Raw genomic sequence first — 13594 nt, 5'->3', positions numbered from 1 at the left:
GGCCCCCCCACCACCACCACTGGGACGTCCACCGAACGTCGACGCGTAAAGAAACTGTGCCGTGGTTTATTTACGAGAGCAAAAATGTGTGGGTCGCTTCGAGGCCCACGTCGCGCGCCCGAGCTTTGTTCCTGGGCACAATGCGGCACCGGCAGCCGCCCCCTGCGAGCTGAGCGGCGCTTTAAAAGCCGGCGGTGGACGGGCGTTTGCCGCGGCTAATCACACGACAAACTCTTTTATTTTAATGCTTTCATACGACCTAGGAAAGCGTGCGTGGGCAATCTGGCGGCTCTGAATAGCGGCGGCCGCCGCCACCGCCGCAGTCGTTACGACTGCCGGTGGGGGTGGGTGGGGGGGGGTTGGCATTCTCAGGTCCCGTGTGACCTTTCTCACAGCAAGCTGACGGGGGGGTTGTGCTGGGAGGGGTACGCATTGTGGACACGGCGACAGATGAATGCTCCTCGCGTGGTTTTATTTGGCCCAAGCGACGTCGCGGACGACGTCGACCACGGCGCCGTCCGTGTCGTTTTGGGTGCCGCCGTCGCGACGCTCGATGGCCTCGAGCACCACGCACGCCGGCGGCGCTTTCGGACGCACGATCGCGATGGGGGGGCGGGGGGCGGTGGCGACGGTGCCATGGGCCCATCGCGGCACGGGCCGCTCCGGCTTAGCGCGCGAGCGTCTTCCGCGGAGGGCCGGAAAAAATGTATATGGCCCAAATGTTTTCGGGTCTTCCTCTCCCTTTGGAACGTTAAGTCGACCTGGCGGGTTTGCGCCCCGTGGTGTGTGGGGGAAAGCGTGGGTGTCCATCCCCCTCTGCCCTCCCGCTCGACAGAGTGCGCTCGAGTTCCCATTTCCCGTGACCTGCCAAAGGGGCCTCTGTGTGGGTCTCTGAGTCCAAAGGTCTCTGTGTGAGTCTATGGGTCTCTGTGTGGGTCTCTGAGTCTAGGGGTCTCTCTCTGGCGTTGGGTGGGACGTGGGGGTAGCGATCTGCGGCGGTGGTGGCAATGGTGGTGGTGGCCGTGGTGGTGGTGGTGGCAATTGTGGTGGTGGCCGTGGTGGCGGTGACGGCGGTGGTGGCATCGGCTTGGGTCGCGGTGATGTCTCGGTATCGTGATCTCTGCTCCGGAGAGGAACGCGTTCGAACGGCCGAGGGGAACGACCGAGGGGAACGCACGCACTACGTCTGGCGCCAGTAGCCCCCCCGTCTGTGTCACGTACGCGTTGTGTCACGTACGCGTTGTGTTTTCCCTTTGTTTGACGTGATTTATTAATGCTTTGTTTTTCGCTTAACCGTCCGTTGTGAGCTGTGCTTGCGCCACGCGCGAGGTGATCCGAGTCCCGCACACAATGACGATAACAACAATAATAATAATATATTTTTTTAACTCAATGATGAGTTTGATACGTTTTTTGCTATTTGCCACGGGTTCACAGACGAGCGTAGTCTGCCAGTAAGGGGGAGGCGATGTTGCCATGCGGCTTTACAAAATGCATTAGTTTGTAAATATGTGTTGTTGTTTTTTTTATTTGGCAAATTTGGACCTTGACCCGAGCCACCACACACACGTGACCGGTTTTCTTTTCGAGCGGCTCCACCGCATCTCTTGCCATCCGCCGTTGTGGTAAACGCGTGGTAAAGGCGTGGCACGGAGCACCAGCGGAACCGGGAGGCGCGGGGCAGGCGGGAACCGCGACGACTGTCCGAGGCGCGTCCCGGCGAACGTCGCACGGCACCAGTGGAAGCGCGCAAAGCATCGCGTCGTCGTTACAACCCCCAGCGGCCGTGAGCGGGTCTCGCTCTAATTAATTACTCGGGCCGCAGCCAACAATTACAACCGGCTTCTGAAGTGTGGCTCCCGCCAGCCAATAGCGACGCTTGGGCTGCCCCGTGGCGCCGCCGACGCGGGGTGAGCGTTTACCGGCGAAGTCGCCGCGTCGCTGGCGACCTCTGCCATGGGGCGCGAGGTTTTCGGGCCCCCAGCCGCCGATAGCGGCCTCCCCGGCCCGTGGGCCCCTCGTGGTGGGCTCGGCCGATGGCACGTGGGGCCCCCACGCGGCTTCGTTTCGCACGGCCTACCACTTAGAAACGGGCCCGCAAGACACAATGTGCGTTCCTGTCACTGGGATCATCTTAACTTGCGCCGTTTGGAGGGGGGAGAATATTTCTTGACCCGGCAACAACGCCACATTTCGGATTTAAGTGCCGTGCGTTGTCTGACCGCGAGGGCCTCCTGCGGTGACAGGCGGACGAGCGTGCGCGTGCGTGCGTGCGTGCGTGTGTACGTGCGTGTGCGTGTACGTGCGTGCGTAAATGTGGTGGCCGCTTGAGGTTTCACAAGTCCAGTTCGGGGCCTCCACCAGCGCGGCCGTGCGCAAATTTATCGCCGGTGAAACAGACACCCGCGTGTTGTTGAATATTTTTACAAAACTGCCTCGATCGTTACTCGTGAAACACACACACACACAACACCTGAGAAGGTGCTGAGGTACAACAACATTTAAGGTAAAATATGTTGTGAATGTGATTTTTTTTGCGCGTTAATTTGAGCGTGCCTGCTTGCCTATCGCCTGCGGGCGGGGAAGGGCCGTGGACGTGTCCGTGTGCGGAGTGGTGAGCGCTGCGCTGCGCTACGAACCCAGCCAACCGGGGTTCGATTCCCGCTCACGGCCAAGACCAGTGACGATTACCTGAACCGGTACCAGGCCTCCCCCTCGGTCGACTCGGCCTCAAATGACTTACCTGGCGGTGGTGTGTAAAACGTCGCAACCGGGGAGACAAAGGCGGCCGGGCGTGGTGCTGGCCACCCACCTCCTCGTGTGCTGTGTGCCGGCCCTTCATAGGTGCTGCCCGCTAACGGCACTCGCCCCCCAACAGTCTGATTCGGCTCCACGGAGGGTCCTTGTTACATTCCCCAAGCTCGTGTCAAACTTGTGTCTCCCCTGTCCTCTCCACCCCCCCCCCCCCCCGTGTTACCGGTTCGTCCGTTCAATTGCCAATCGTGAAAACGCAAATGTTGACGATGTTTCTTGTTTTGAAAGGCAGAATTCCTGCCACTGTTCTCTCTGTTCGCGCGCCATTATATATATACATATATTTTTTAACCTTGCGACGGAACGAGGGGGGCCTAGCTTAGAATCCGCTTCGCTGGAGGAGACTTGGGGGGGGGGGGGGGAGGGGGTTCGGGCAAACAGCAGCAGCAGCAACAACAGCAGCAGCAACAGCAGCAACAGCAGTGGCAGCGTCGCGACTGAGATGCCGGTTGTGCCCGTCTGTCTCCCGTCTCTCTCCCGTCTCTGTAAACGTTTCGCTCGTGCCAGGCTATGTACATTTTGCTTACTGCTCGTAGCTGACGTATCTTTTTTAATATATATGCATCTTTCTATATAGACTGTGCATTTTGCAGAAATACCCAACTTAAATAAAGTTTTTTTGTAGACGATTCAAACCCTCAACTCTGTTGTCTTCACTGGCCGACTGCAACGCAAGCGTCCCCCAAAGGCAACGGAGGCCAGGATGGGCCTCCAACCATCATCGAGAATGCCACTCGGTACCTGAAAGCACCCCCCCCTCCCCCCCCGAATAGAAGAGTGCCTCGACACGTGGCAGCAATCTCTGGAATCGCCGTTCGATCAGCAGGAGGCTACTTTGAAAGAGATCAATTTTCCAAGGTTTCGCCATCCTTTTAGATTTGTCTGACTAAAAATAGTCCCAGTACCTTTATTTTGATAACCCCCCCCGGTCATACAACGACTCGCCGCATCTCGCTCCGCCGAACAAAAGAGTTCTCCACGGCTCACAAGCATGACGGTTCATTGTTCACAAGCGTGACGGTGATGAACAATAACGTCTCGTGGCGGTGATGAACAATAACGTCACGTGACGGTGATGAACAATACCGTCACGTGACGGTTCATTGTTCACAAGTGTGACGGTGATGAACAATAACCGTCACGTGACGGTGATGAACAATAACGTCACGTGACGGTTCGTTGTTCACAAGCGTGACGGTGATGAACAATAACCGTCACGTGACGGTGATGAACAATAACCGTCACGTAACGGTGATGAACAATAACCGTCACGTGACGGTGATGAACAACGTTAACATCTCCTAGCCACTGTGATGATGAGAGAGAGACACGCAAACTCCAAATCTACAGCAGCAGCAGGCAGTGTCAGAGACGGGGTCGTAACCACGACCTCCTGTACACCAGGCGAGGCGGTGATTGTTAAATACATGTTTAGCCCAATTTAAAAAGCGCAACACCTTTCCAGATGGTGCTCATCGTGCACACCACGTGAACACACTGTTGACCAGCACGCACCATGAATACCCTACATGCACCATGACACACACTACATGCACCATGACACACCCTACATGCACCATGAATACCCTACATGCACCATGACACACTACATGCACCATGAATACCCTACATGCACCATGACACACTACATGCACCATGAATACCCAACATGCACCATGACACACCCTACATGCATCATGAATACCCTACATGCACCATGACACACACTACATGCACCATGACACACACTACATGCACCATGAATACCCTACATGCACCATGACACACACTACATACACCATGACACACACTACATGCACCATGACACACACTACATGCACCATGAATACCCAACATGCACCATGATACACACTACATGCACCATGACACACACTACATGCACCATGAACACCCTACATGCACCATGACACACACTACATGCACCATGAATACACTACATGCACCATGACACACCCTACATGCACCATGAATACCCTACATGCACCATGACACACACTACATGCACCATGAATACACTACATGCACCATGAATACCCTACATGCACCATGACACACACTACATACACCATGACACACACTACATGCACCATGACACACACTACATGCACCATGAATACCCAACATGCACCATGATACACACTACATGCACCATGAATACACACTACATGCACCATGACACACACTACATGCACCATGACACACACTACATGCACCATGAATACCCAACATGCACCATGATACACACTACATGCACCATGACACACACTACATGCACCATGACACACACTACATGCACCATGACACACACTACATGCACCATGACACACACTACATGCACCATGACACACACTACATGCACCATGACACACACTACATGCACCATGAATACCCAACATGCACCATGACACACACTACATGCACCATGACACACACTACACGCACCATGACACACACTACATGCACCATGACACACACTACATGCACCATGACACACACTACATGCACCATGACACACACTACATGCACCATGAATACCCTACATGCACCATGACACTACATGCACCATGAATACCCTACATGCACCATGACACACACTACATGCACCATGAATACCCTACATGCACCATGACACACACTACATGCACCATGACGCACACTACATGCACCATGACACACACTACATGCACCATGACACCCACTACATGCACCATGAATACCCTACATGCACCATGACACACACTACACGCACCATGACACACACTACATGCACCATGAACACCCTACATGCACCATGACACACTACATGCACCATGACACACCCTACATGCACCATGACACACACTACATGCACCATGAATACCCTACATCCACCATGAACACCCTACATGCACCATGAACACCCTACATACACCATGACACACACTACATGCACCATGACACACACTACATGCACCATGAATACCCTACATGCACCATGACACACACTACATACACCATGACACACACTACATGCACCATGACACACACTACATGCACCATGACACACACTACATGCACCATGACACACACTACATGCACCATGACACACACTACATGCACCATGACACACACTACATGCACCATGAATACCCAACATGCACCATGACACACACTACATGCACCATGACACACCCTACATGCACCATGAACACCCTACATGCACCATGACACACACTACATGCACCATGACACACACTACATGCACCATGAATACCCTACATGCACCATGACACACACTACATGCACCATGAACACCCTACATGCACCATGACACACCCTACATGCACCATGAATACCCTACATGCACCATGACACACACTACATGCACCATGACACACCCTACATGCACCATGAACACCCTACATGCACCATGACACACACTACATGCACCATGACACACACTACATGCACCATGAATACCCTACATGCACCATGACACACACTACATGCACCATGACACACACTACATGCACCATGACACACACTACATGCACCATGAACACACTACATGCACCATGAACACCCTACATGCACCATGACACACACTACATGCACCATGACACACACTACATGCACCATGACACACACTACATGCACCATGAACACCCCGACTCGCTATGGAAACCAGACTGAGAATCTTGATGACTCCGACAACAAAGCCGAGGAGTAGGAGCCCACAACCCCTGCTTCAGGCGACCCACGATAGCCCGGAGCACGACGAAGGCAGACGGGGAAAGCCAGCGAGCCGGTTTGTCAGCCACCCACACTGCGAACCGCGAAATCGAGATCCGTGCACACAAACACACACACGCGCAGAGAGAGAGAGGGGCCGACCATCAACGGCGTTGTGTTGACTTGGGAGGCTGATCAACACGAATAACGATGATAATTTTAATGTTATGAAGCGCCCTTGAATTTGTTCTCAGTGGCGCCTTGCCATTGAACGGCGGAAACTGTTTAACAACAAGCAAGGAAAGTAGAAGTGCGGAAGACGTTGTGAAAGTAACTCAAGAGAGAGAGAGAGATGGATCTTCAACAGCCCCTTTCTTAACGTGTGAATAAGCTACCAGCATCTCGCATGGCAATTGGGGGTTGTTCCCACACCGTCGCCCAGCCAGTCACCCAGACAGAGTCACCCAGATAGAGTCACCCAGCCAGTCACCCAGCCAGTCACCCAGAGTCACCCAGACAGAGTCACCCAGATAGAGTCACCCAGATAGAGTCACCCAGCCAGTCACCCAGACAGAGTCACCCAGACAGTCACCCAGACAGAGTGACCTAGACAGTCACCCAGACAGAGTCACCCAGCCAGTCACCCTGACAGAGTCACCCAGACAGAGTCACCCAGCCAGTCACTCAGACAGAGTCACCCAGACAGAGTCACCCAGACAGTCACCCAGACAGAGTCACCCAGCCAGTCACCCAGACAGAGTCACCCAGACAGAGTCACCCAGCCAGTCACTCAGACAGAGTCACCCAGACAGTCACCCAGAGAGAGTCACTCAGACAGAGTCACCCAGACAGTCACCCAGACAGAGTCACCCAGCCAGTCACCCAGACAGAGTCACCCAGCTAGTCACCCAGACAGTCACCCAGACAGAGTGACCCAGACAGAGTCACCCAGCCAGTCACTCAGACAGAGTCACCCAGACAGAGTCACCCAGACAGAGTCACCCAGCCAGTCACCCAGAGTCACCCAGACAGTCACCCAGCCAGTCACCCAGACAGAGTCACCCAGACAGAGTCACCCAGACAGAGTCACCCAGAGTCACCCAGAGTCACCCAGACAGAGTCACCCAGCCAGTCACCCAGAGTCACCCAGACAGAGTCACCCAGACAGAGTCACCCAGCCAGTCACCCAGACAGAGTTACCCAGCCAGTCACCCAGACAGAGTCACCCAGAGTCACCCAGACAGAGTCACCCAGACAGTCACCCAGACAGAGTCACCCAGCCAGTCACCCAGACAGAGTCACCCAGACAGAATCACTCAGACAGAGTCACTCAGACAGTCACCCAGACAGAGTCACCCAGACAGTCACCCAGACAGAGTCACTCAGACAGAGTCACCCAGACAGAGTCACCCAGCCAGTCACCCAGACAGAGTCACCCAGGCAGGCACCCAGACAGTCACCCAGACAGAGTCACCCAGCCAGTTACTCAGACAGAGTCACCCAGCCAGTCACCCAGACAGAGTCACCCAGACAGAGTCACTCAGACAGAGTCACCCAGACAGTCACCCAGACAGAGTCACCCAGACAGAGTCACCCAGCCAGTCACCCAGATAGAGTCACCCAGACAGAGTCACTCAGACAGAGTCACCCAGACAGTCACCCAGCCAGTCACCAGACAGAGTCACCCAGCCAGAGTCACCCAGACAGTCACCCAGACAGTCACCCAGCCAGTCACCAGACAGAGTCACCCAGCCAGAGTCACCCAGCCAGTCACCCAGACAGAGTCACCCAGACAGAATCACTCAGACAGAGTCACTCAGACAGTCACCCAGACAGAGTCACCCAGCCAGTCACCCAGACAGAGTCACCCAGACAGAGTCACTCAGACAGAGTCACCCAGACAGTCACCCAGCCAGTCACCAGACAGAGTCACCCAGACAGAGTCACCCAGCCAGTCACTCAGGCAGAGTCACCCAGCCAGTCACCCAGACAGAGTCACCCAGACAGAGTCACCCAGCCTTTCACCAAGACAGATTCACCCAGACAGGGTCACCCAGCCAGTCACCCAGACAGAGTCACCCAGACAAAGTCACCCAGACAGAGTCACCCAGACAGAGTTACCCAGACAGAGTCACCCAGCCTTTGACCAAGACAGAGTCACCCAGACAGAGTCACCCAGACAGTCACCCAGCCAGTCACCCAGACAGAGTCACCCAGCCAGAGTCACCCAGCGAGAGTCACCCAACCAGAGTCACCCAACCAGAGTCACCTAGCCAGAGTCACCCAGCCAGAGTCACCCAACCAGAGTCACCTAGCCAGAGTCATCTAGCCAGTCACCCAACCAGAGTCACCCAACCAGTCACCTAGCCAGAGTCACCCAGACAGAGTCACCCAGCCAGAGTCACCTAGACAGAGTCACCCAACCAGAGTCACCCAACCAGAGTAACCCAGCCAGAGTCACCTAGCCAGTCATCTAGCCAGAGTCACCCAACCAGTCACCCAGACAGAGTCACCCAGACAGAGTCATCCAGCTAGTCACCCAGACAGAGTCACCCAGACAGAGTCACCCAGACAGAGTCACCCAACCAGAGTCATCTAGCCAGAGTCACCCAACCAGAGTCACCCAACCAGTCACCCAGACAGAGTCACCCAGCCAGAGTCACCTAGACAGAGTCACCCAACCAGAGTCACCCAACCAGAGTAACCCAGCCAGAGTCACCTAGCCAGAGTCATCTAGCCAGAGTCACCCAACCAGTCACCCAGACAGAGTCACCCAGACAGAGTCATCCAGCCAGTCACCCAGACAGAGTCACCCACACAGAGTCACCCAGACATAGTCACCTAGACAGAGTCACCCAACCAGAGTCACCCAACCAGAGTCACCCAGCCAGAGTCACCCAACCAGAGTAACCCAACCAGAGTCACCCAACCAGAGTCACCCAGACAGAGTTACCCAGACAGAGTCACCCAGCCTTTGACCAAGACAGAGTCACCCAGACAGAGTCACCCAGACAGTCACCCAGCCAGTCACCCAGACAGAGTCACCCAGCCAGAGTCACCCAGCGAGAGTCACCCAACCAGAGTCACCCAACCAGAGTCACCTAGCCAGAGTCACCCAGCCAGAGTCACCCAACCAGAGTCACCTAGCCAGAGTCATCTAGCCAGTCACCCAACCAGAGTCACCCAACCAGTCACCTAGCCAGAGTCACCCAGACAGAGTCACCCAGCCAGAGTCACCCAGCCAGAGTCACCCAACCAGAGTCACACAACCAGAGTCACCCAACCAGTCACCTAGCCAGACTCACCCAGCCAGAGTCACCTAGACAGAGTCACCCAACCAGAGTCACCCAACCAGAGTAACCCAGCCAGAGTCACCTAGCCAGTCATCTAGCCAGAGTCACCCAACCAGTCACCCAGACAGAGTCACCCAGACAGAGTCATCCAGCCAGTCACCCAGACAGAGTCACCCAGACAGAGTCACCCAGACAGAGTCACCCAACCAGAGTCATCTAGCCAGAGTCACCCAACCAGAGTCACCCAACCAGTCACCCAGACAGAGTCACCCAGCCAGAGTCACCTAGACAGAGTCACCCAACCAGAGTCACCCAACCAGAGTAACCCAGCCAGAGTCACCTAGCCAGAGTCATCTAGCCAGAGTCACCCAACCAGAGTCACCCAGACAGAGTCACCCAGACAGAGTCATCCAGCCAGTCACCCAGACAGAGTCACCCACACAGAGTCACCCAGACATTGTCACCTAGACAGAGTCACCCAACCAGAGTCACCCAACCAGAGTCACCCAGCCAGAGTCACCCAACCAGAGTAACCCAACCAGAGTCACCCAACCAGAGTCACCCAACCAGAGTCACCCAACCAGAGTCACCTAGCCAGAGTCACCCAACCAGAGTCACCCAACCAGAGTCACCCAACCAGAGTCACCCAACCAGAGTCACCTAGCCAGAGTCATCTAGCCAGAGTCACCCAACCAGAGTCACCCAGCCAGAGTCACCCAACCAGAGTAACCCAACCAGAGTCACCCAACCAGAGTCACCCAACCAGAGTCACCCAACCAGAGTCACCTAGCCAGAGTCACCCAACCAGAGTCACCCAACCAGAGTCACCCAACCAGAGTCACCCAACCAGAGTCACCCAACCAGAGTCACCCAACCAGAGTCACCTAGCCAGAGTCACCTAGCCAGAGTCACCCAGCCCTCTCCCCCACACGCCCGATTTGGACGGCTCCTGCAAGTTCGTTGTTGCTCTATGGTGGAGAGGGTGGCTCGCAAGGTGGAAGGAGGTTCAGAGTTCAAATCCTGTTTGGGGACCAGCGGGGGGTGGGGGGGGTGACTTTGCCCATCATCCAATGGCGGAGCCAGGATTTTCAGGTAGAGGGGGCAACCCCCCTCCAGCAATGAAAAATTATAGAGGAGTTGTTAGTAAGTATTGAGTTGTTAGTAAGTAAGGAGTTGTTAGTAAGTAAGGAGTTGTTAGTAAGGAGTTGTTAGTAAGGAGTTGTTAGTAAGTAAGGAGTTGTTAGTAAGTAAGGAGTTGTTAGTAAGTAAGGAGTTGTTAGCAAGGAGTTGTTAGTAAGGAGTTGTTAGTAAGTAAGGAGTTGTTAGTAAGTAAGGAGTTGTTACTAAGTAAGAAGTTGTTAGTAAGGAGTTGTTAGTAAGTAAGGAGTTGTTAGTAAGGAGTTGTTGGTAAGTAAGGAGTTGTTAGTAAGTAAGGAGCTGTTAGTAAGTAAGGAGTTGTTAGTGAGTAAGGAGTTGTTAGTAAGGAGTTGTTAGTAAGGAGTTGTTAGTAAGTAAAGAGTTGTTAGTAAGTAAGGAGTTAGTAAGTAAGGAGTTGTTAGTAAGTAAGGAGTTGTTCGTAAGTAAGGAGTTGTTAGTAAGCAAGGACTTGTTAGTAAGAAGTTGTTAGTAAGTAATGAGTTGTTAGTAAGTAAGGAGTTGTTAGTAAGTAAAGAGTTAGTAAGTAAGGAGTTGCTAGTAAGAAGTTGTTAGTAAGTAAAGAGTTGTTAGTAAGGAGTTGTTGGTAAGTAAGGAGTTGTTAGTAAGTAAGGAGTTAGTAAGTAAATACTTGTTAGTTGGTAAGGAGTTTTTAGTAAGTAAGGAGTTGTTAGTTAGTAAGAAGTTGTTAGTAAGTAAGGAGTTGTTAGTAATGAGTTGTTAGTAAGTAAAGAGTTCTAGATTTAAAGCTTTCGTGACTGCAAGGATCCATACTCTTTGGTTCTATTCGGTAAATAGAACCAAAGAGTAAGTAAAGAGTTGTTAGTAAGTAAGGAGTTGTTAGTAAGTAAGGAGTTGTTAGTAAGCAAGGGGTTGTTAGTAAGGAGTTGTTAGTTAGTAAGGAGTTGTTAGTAAGACGTTATTAGTAAGTAAGGAGTTGTTAATAATGAGTTGTTAGTAAGTAAGGAGTTATTAGTAATGAGTTGTTAGTAAGTAAGGAGTTGTTAGTAATGAGTTGTTAGTAAGTAATGAGTTGTTAGTAATGAGTTGTTAGTAAGTAATGAGTTGTTAGTAAGTAAGGAGTTGTTAGTTAGTAAGGAGTTGTTAGTAATGAGTTGTTGGTAAGTAATGAGTTGTTAGTAAGTAAGGAGTTGTTAGTAAGTAATGAGTTGTTAGTAAGTAAGGAGTTGTTAGTTAGTAAGGAGTTGTTAGTAAGTAATGAGTTGTTAGTAAGTAAGGAGTTGTTAGTTAGTAAGGAGTTGTTAGTAATAAGTAAGTGCGGCGATGGCACAGCCATCGATCGAGGGGTCGAGTTCGCACCGCGTTGTTAGTGATCGGCATCGCGTTCGCTGAAGGTGTTGATGCCTTCAGGGAAGCCGTGGACTGTGTACACAGCTGCGCACAATTCTGAGTCACTTATAACCGCTTTGCCGTTACTTATTGCCAATTATGGACTCAGACTATTGTCCTATCATCTCATAGAGTCCCTGGCACGTCATAATAATAATATGCTACACAGTGGCAGTGGGGGGCGCAAAATGCCGATTTATTTCTAATAAACCCCAATGATCCGATCGAATTGAGGGATTTCGATCGGATCATTGGGGGGGCACGTGCCCCCCCCCCCCCCCCCCCCCCCCCCACTGGCTCCGCCTGTGCCATCATCCCTCCCTCCGGGGGAGGAGGTCGATAAAATGAGCACCACTTTGCGTGTGAGGAAGAGCAACGTGAGAGATGAGAACGGGCGCCCTCGCTGCTCACGAGCAGCTCCCCGCCTGCTCCACCGTCGATTTGAAACGAGATCGCCGTCGCAGAGCGCACGGAGCCGCCTCTCGGCGTCCCGCGATGGCTCTGAGCGACGCTGCTGCTGCGGCTAGCTTGCACAGACGGAATAGGGCCGCGTTACAAAGCGGTAACACGACGGAGATTGGGGAGCCACAGCGGAGCCGGCGAGAGTTACCGCTCACAGCTACCCTGTCCGGATGATGATGATGATGATGTTGGTGATGTTGGTGACGATGTTGGTGACGATGTTAATGTGGCGAGCGGTGGTGCAGCGGTGAGCGCTTGCGCTACCAACCAGGGCGGCCCGAGTTCGATGCCCAGCTCACGGCCAACACCGGTGACGATTATCTGTAAAGTAATGGGCCTCCCCCTAGGTCGACTCAGCCTCAAATTAGTACCTGGTGCGGTGTGGAGTAAACACCACTACCACTGGGGAGACAAAGGTGGGCGGGCGTGGTGCTGGCCGCCCACCCCCTCGTGTGCCGTGCCGGCCTTCACAGGTGCTGCTCACTATTAAGCACTTGCCCCAACAGTCTGGTGATAATGTTGGTGGTGATGATGATGATGGCGATGATGATGTTGGTGATGATGATGTTGGTGATGATGATGGTGATGATGTTGGTGATGATGATGGTGATGATGATGGTGATGATGTTGGTGATGATGTTGGTGATGATGATGGTGATGATGTTGGTGATGATGTTGGTGATGATGGTGATGATGATGTTGGTGATGATGGTGATGATGATGTTGGTGATGATGATGGTGATGATGATGGTGATGATGTTGGTGATGATGATGTTGGTGATGATGTT

The sequence above is a fragment of the Petromyzon marinus genome, chromosome 43, assembly GCF_048934315.1.
Source record: "Petromyzon marinus isolate PM22_M1 ecotype Great Lakes invasive population chromosome 43, UKy_Petmar_22M1.pri1.0, whole genome shotgun sequence".
Lineage (NCBI taxonomy): Eukaryota > Metazoa > Chordata > Hyperoartia > Petromyzontiformes > Petromyzontidae > Petromyzon > Petromyzon marinus.
The sequence above is the reverse complement of the archived record's forward strand: the minus strand, read 5'-3'. Positions refer to the sequence as shown.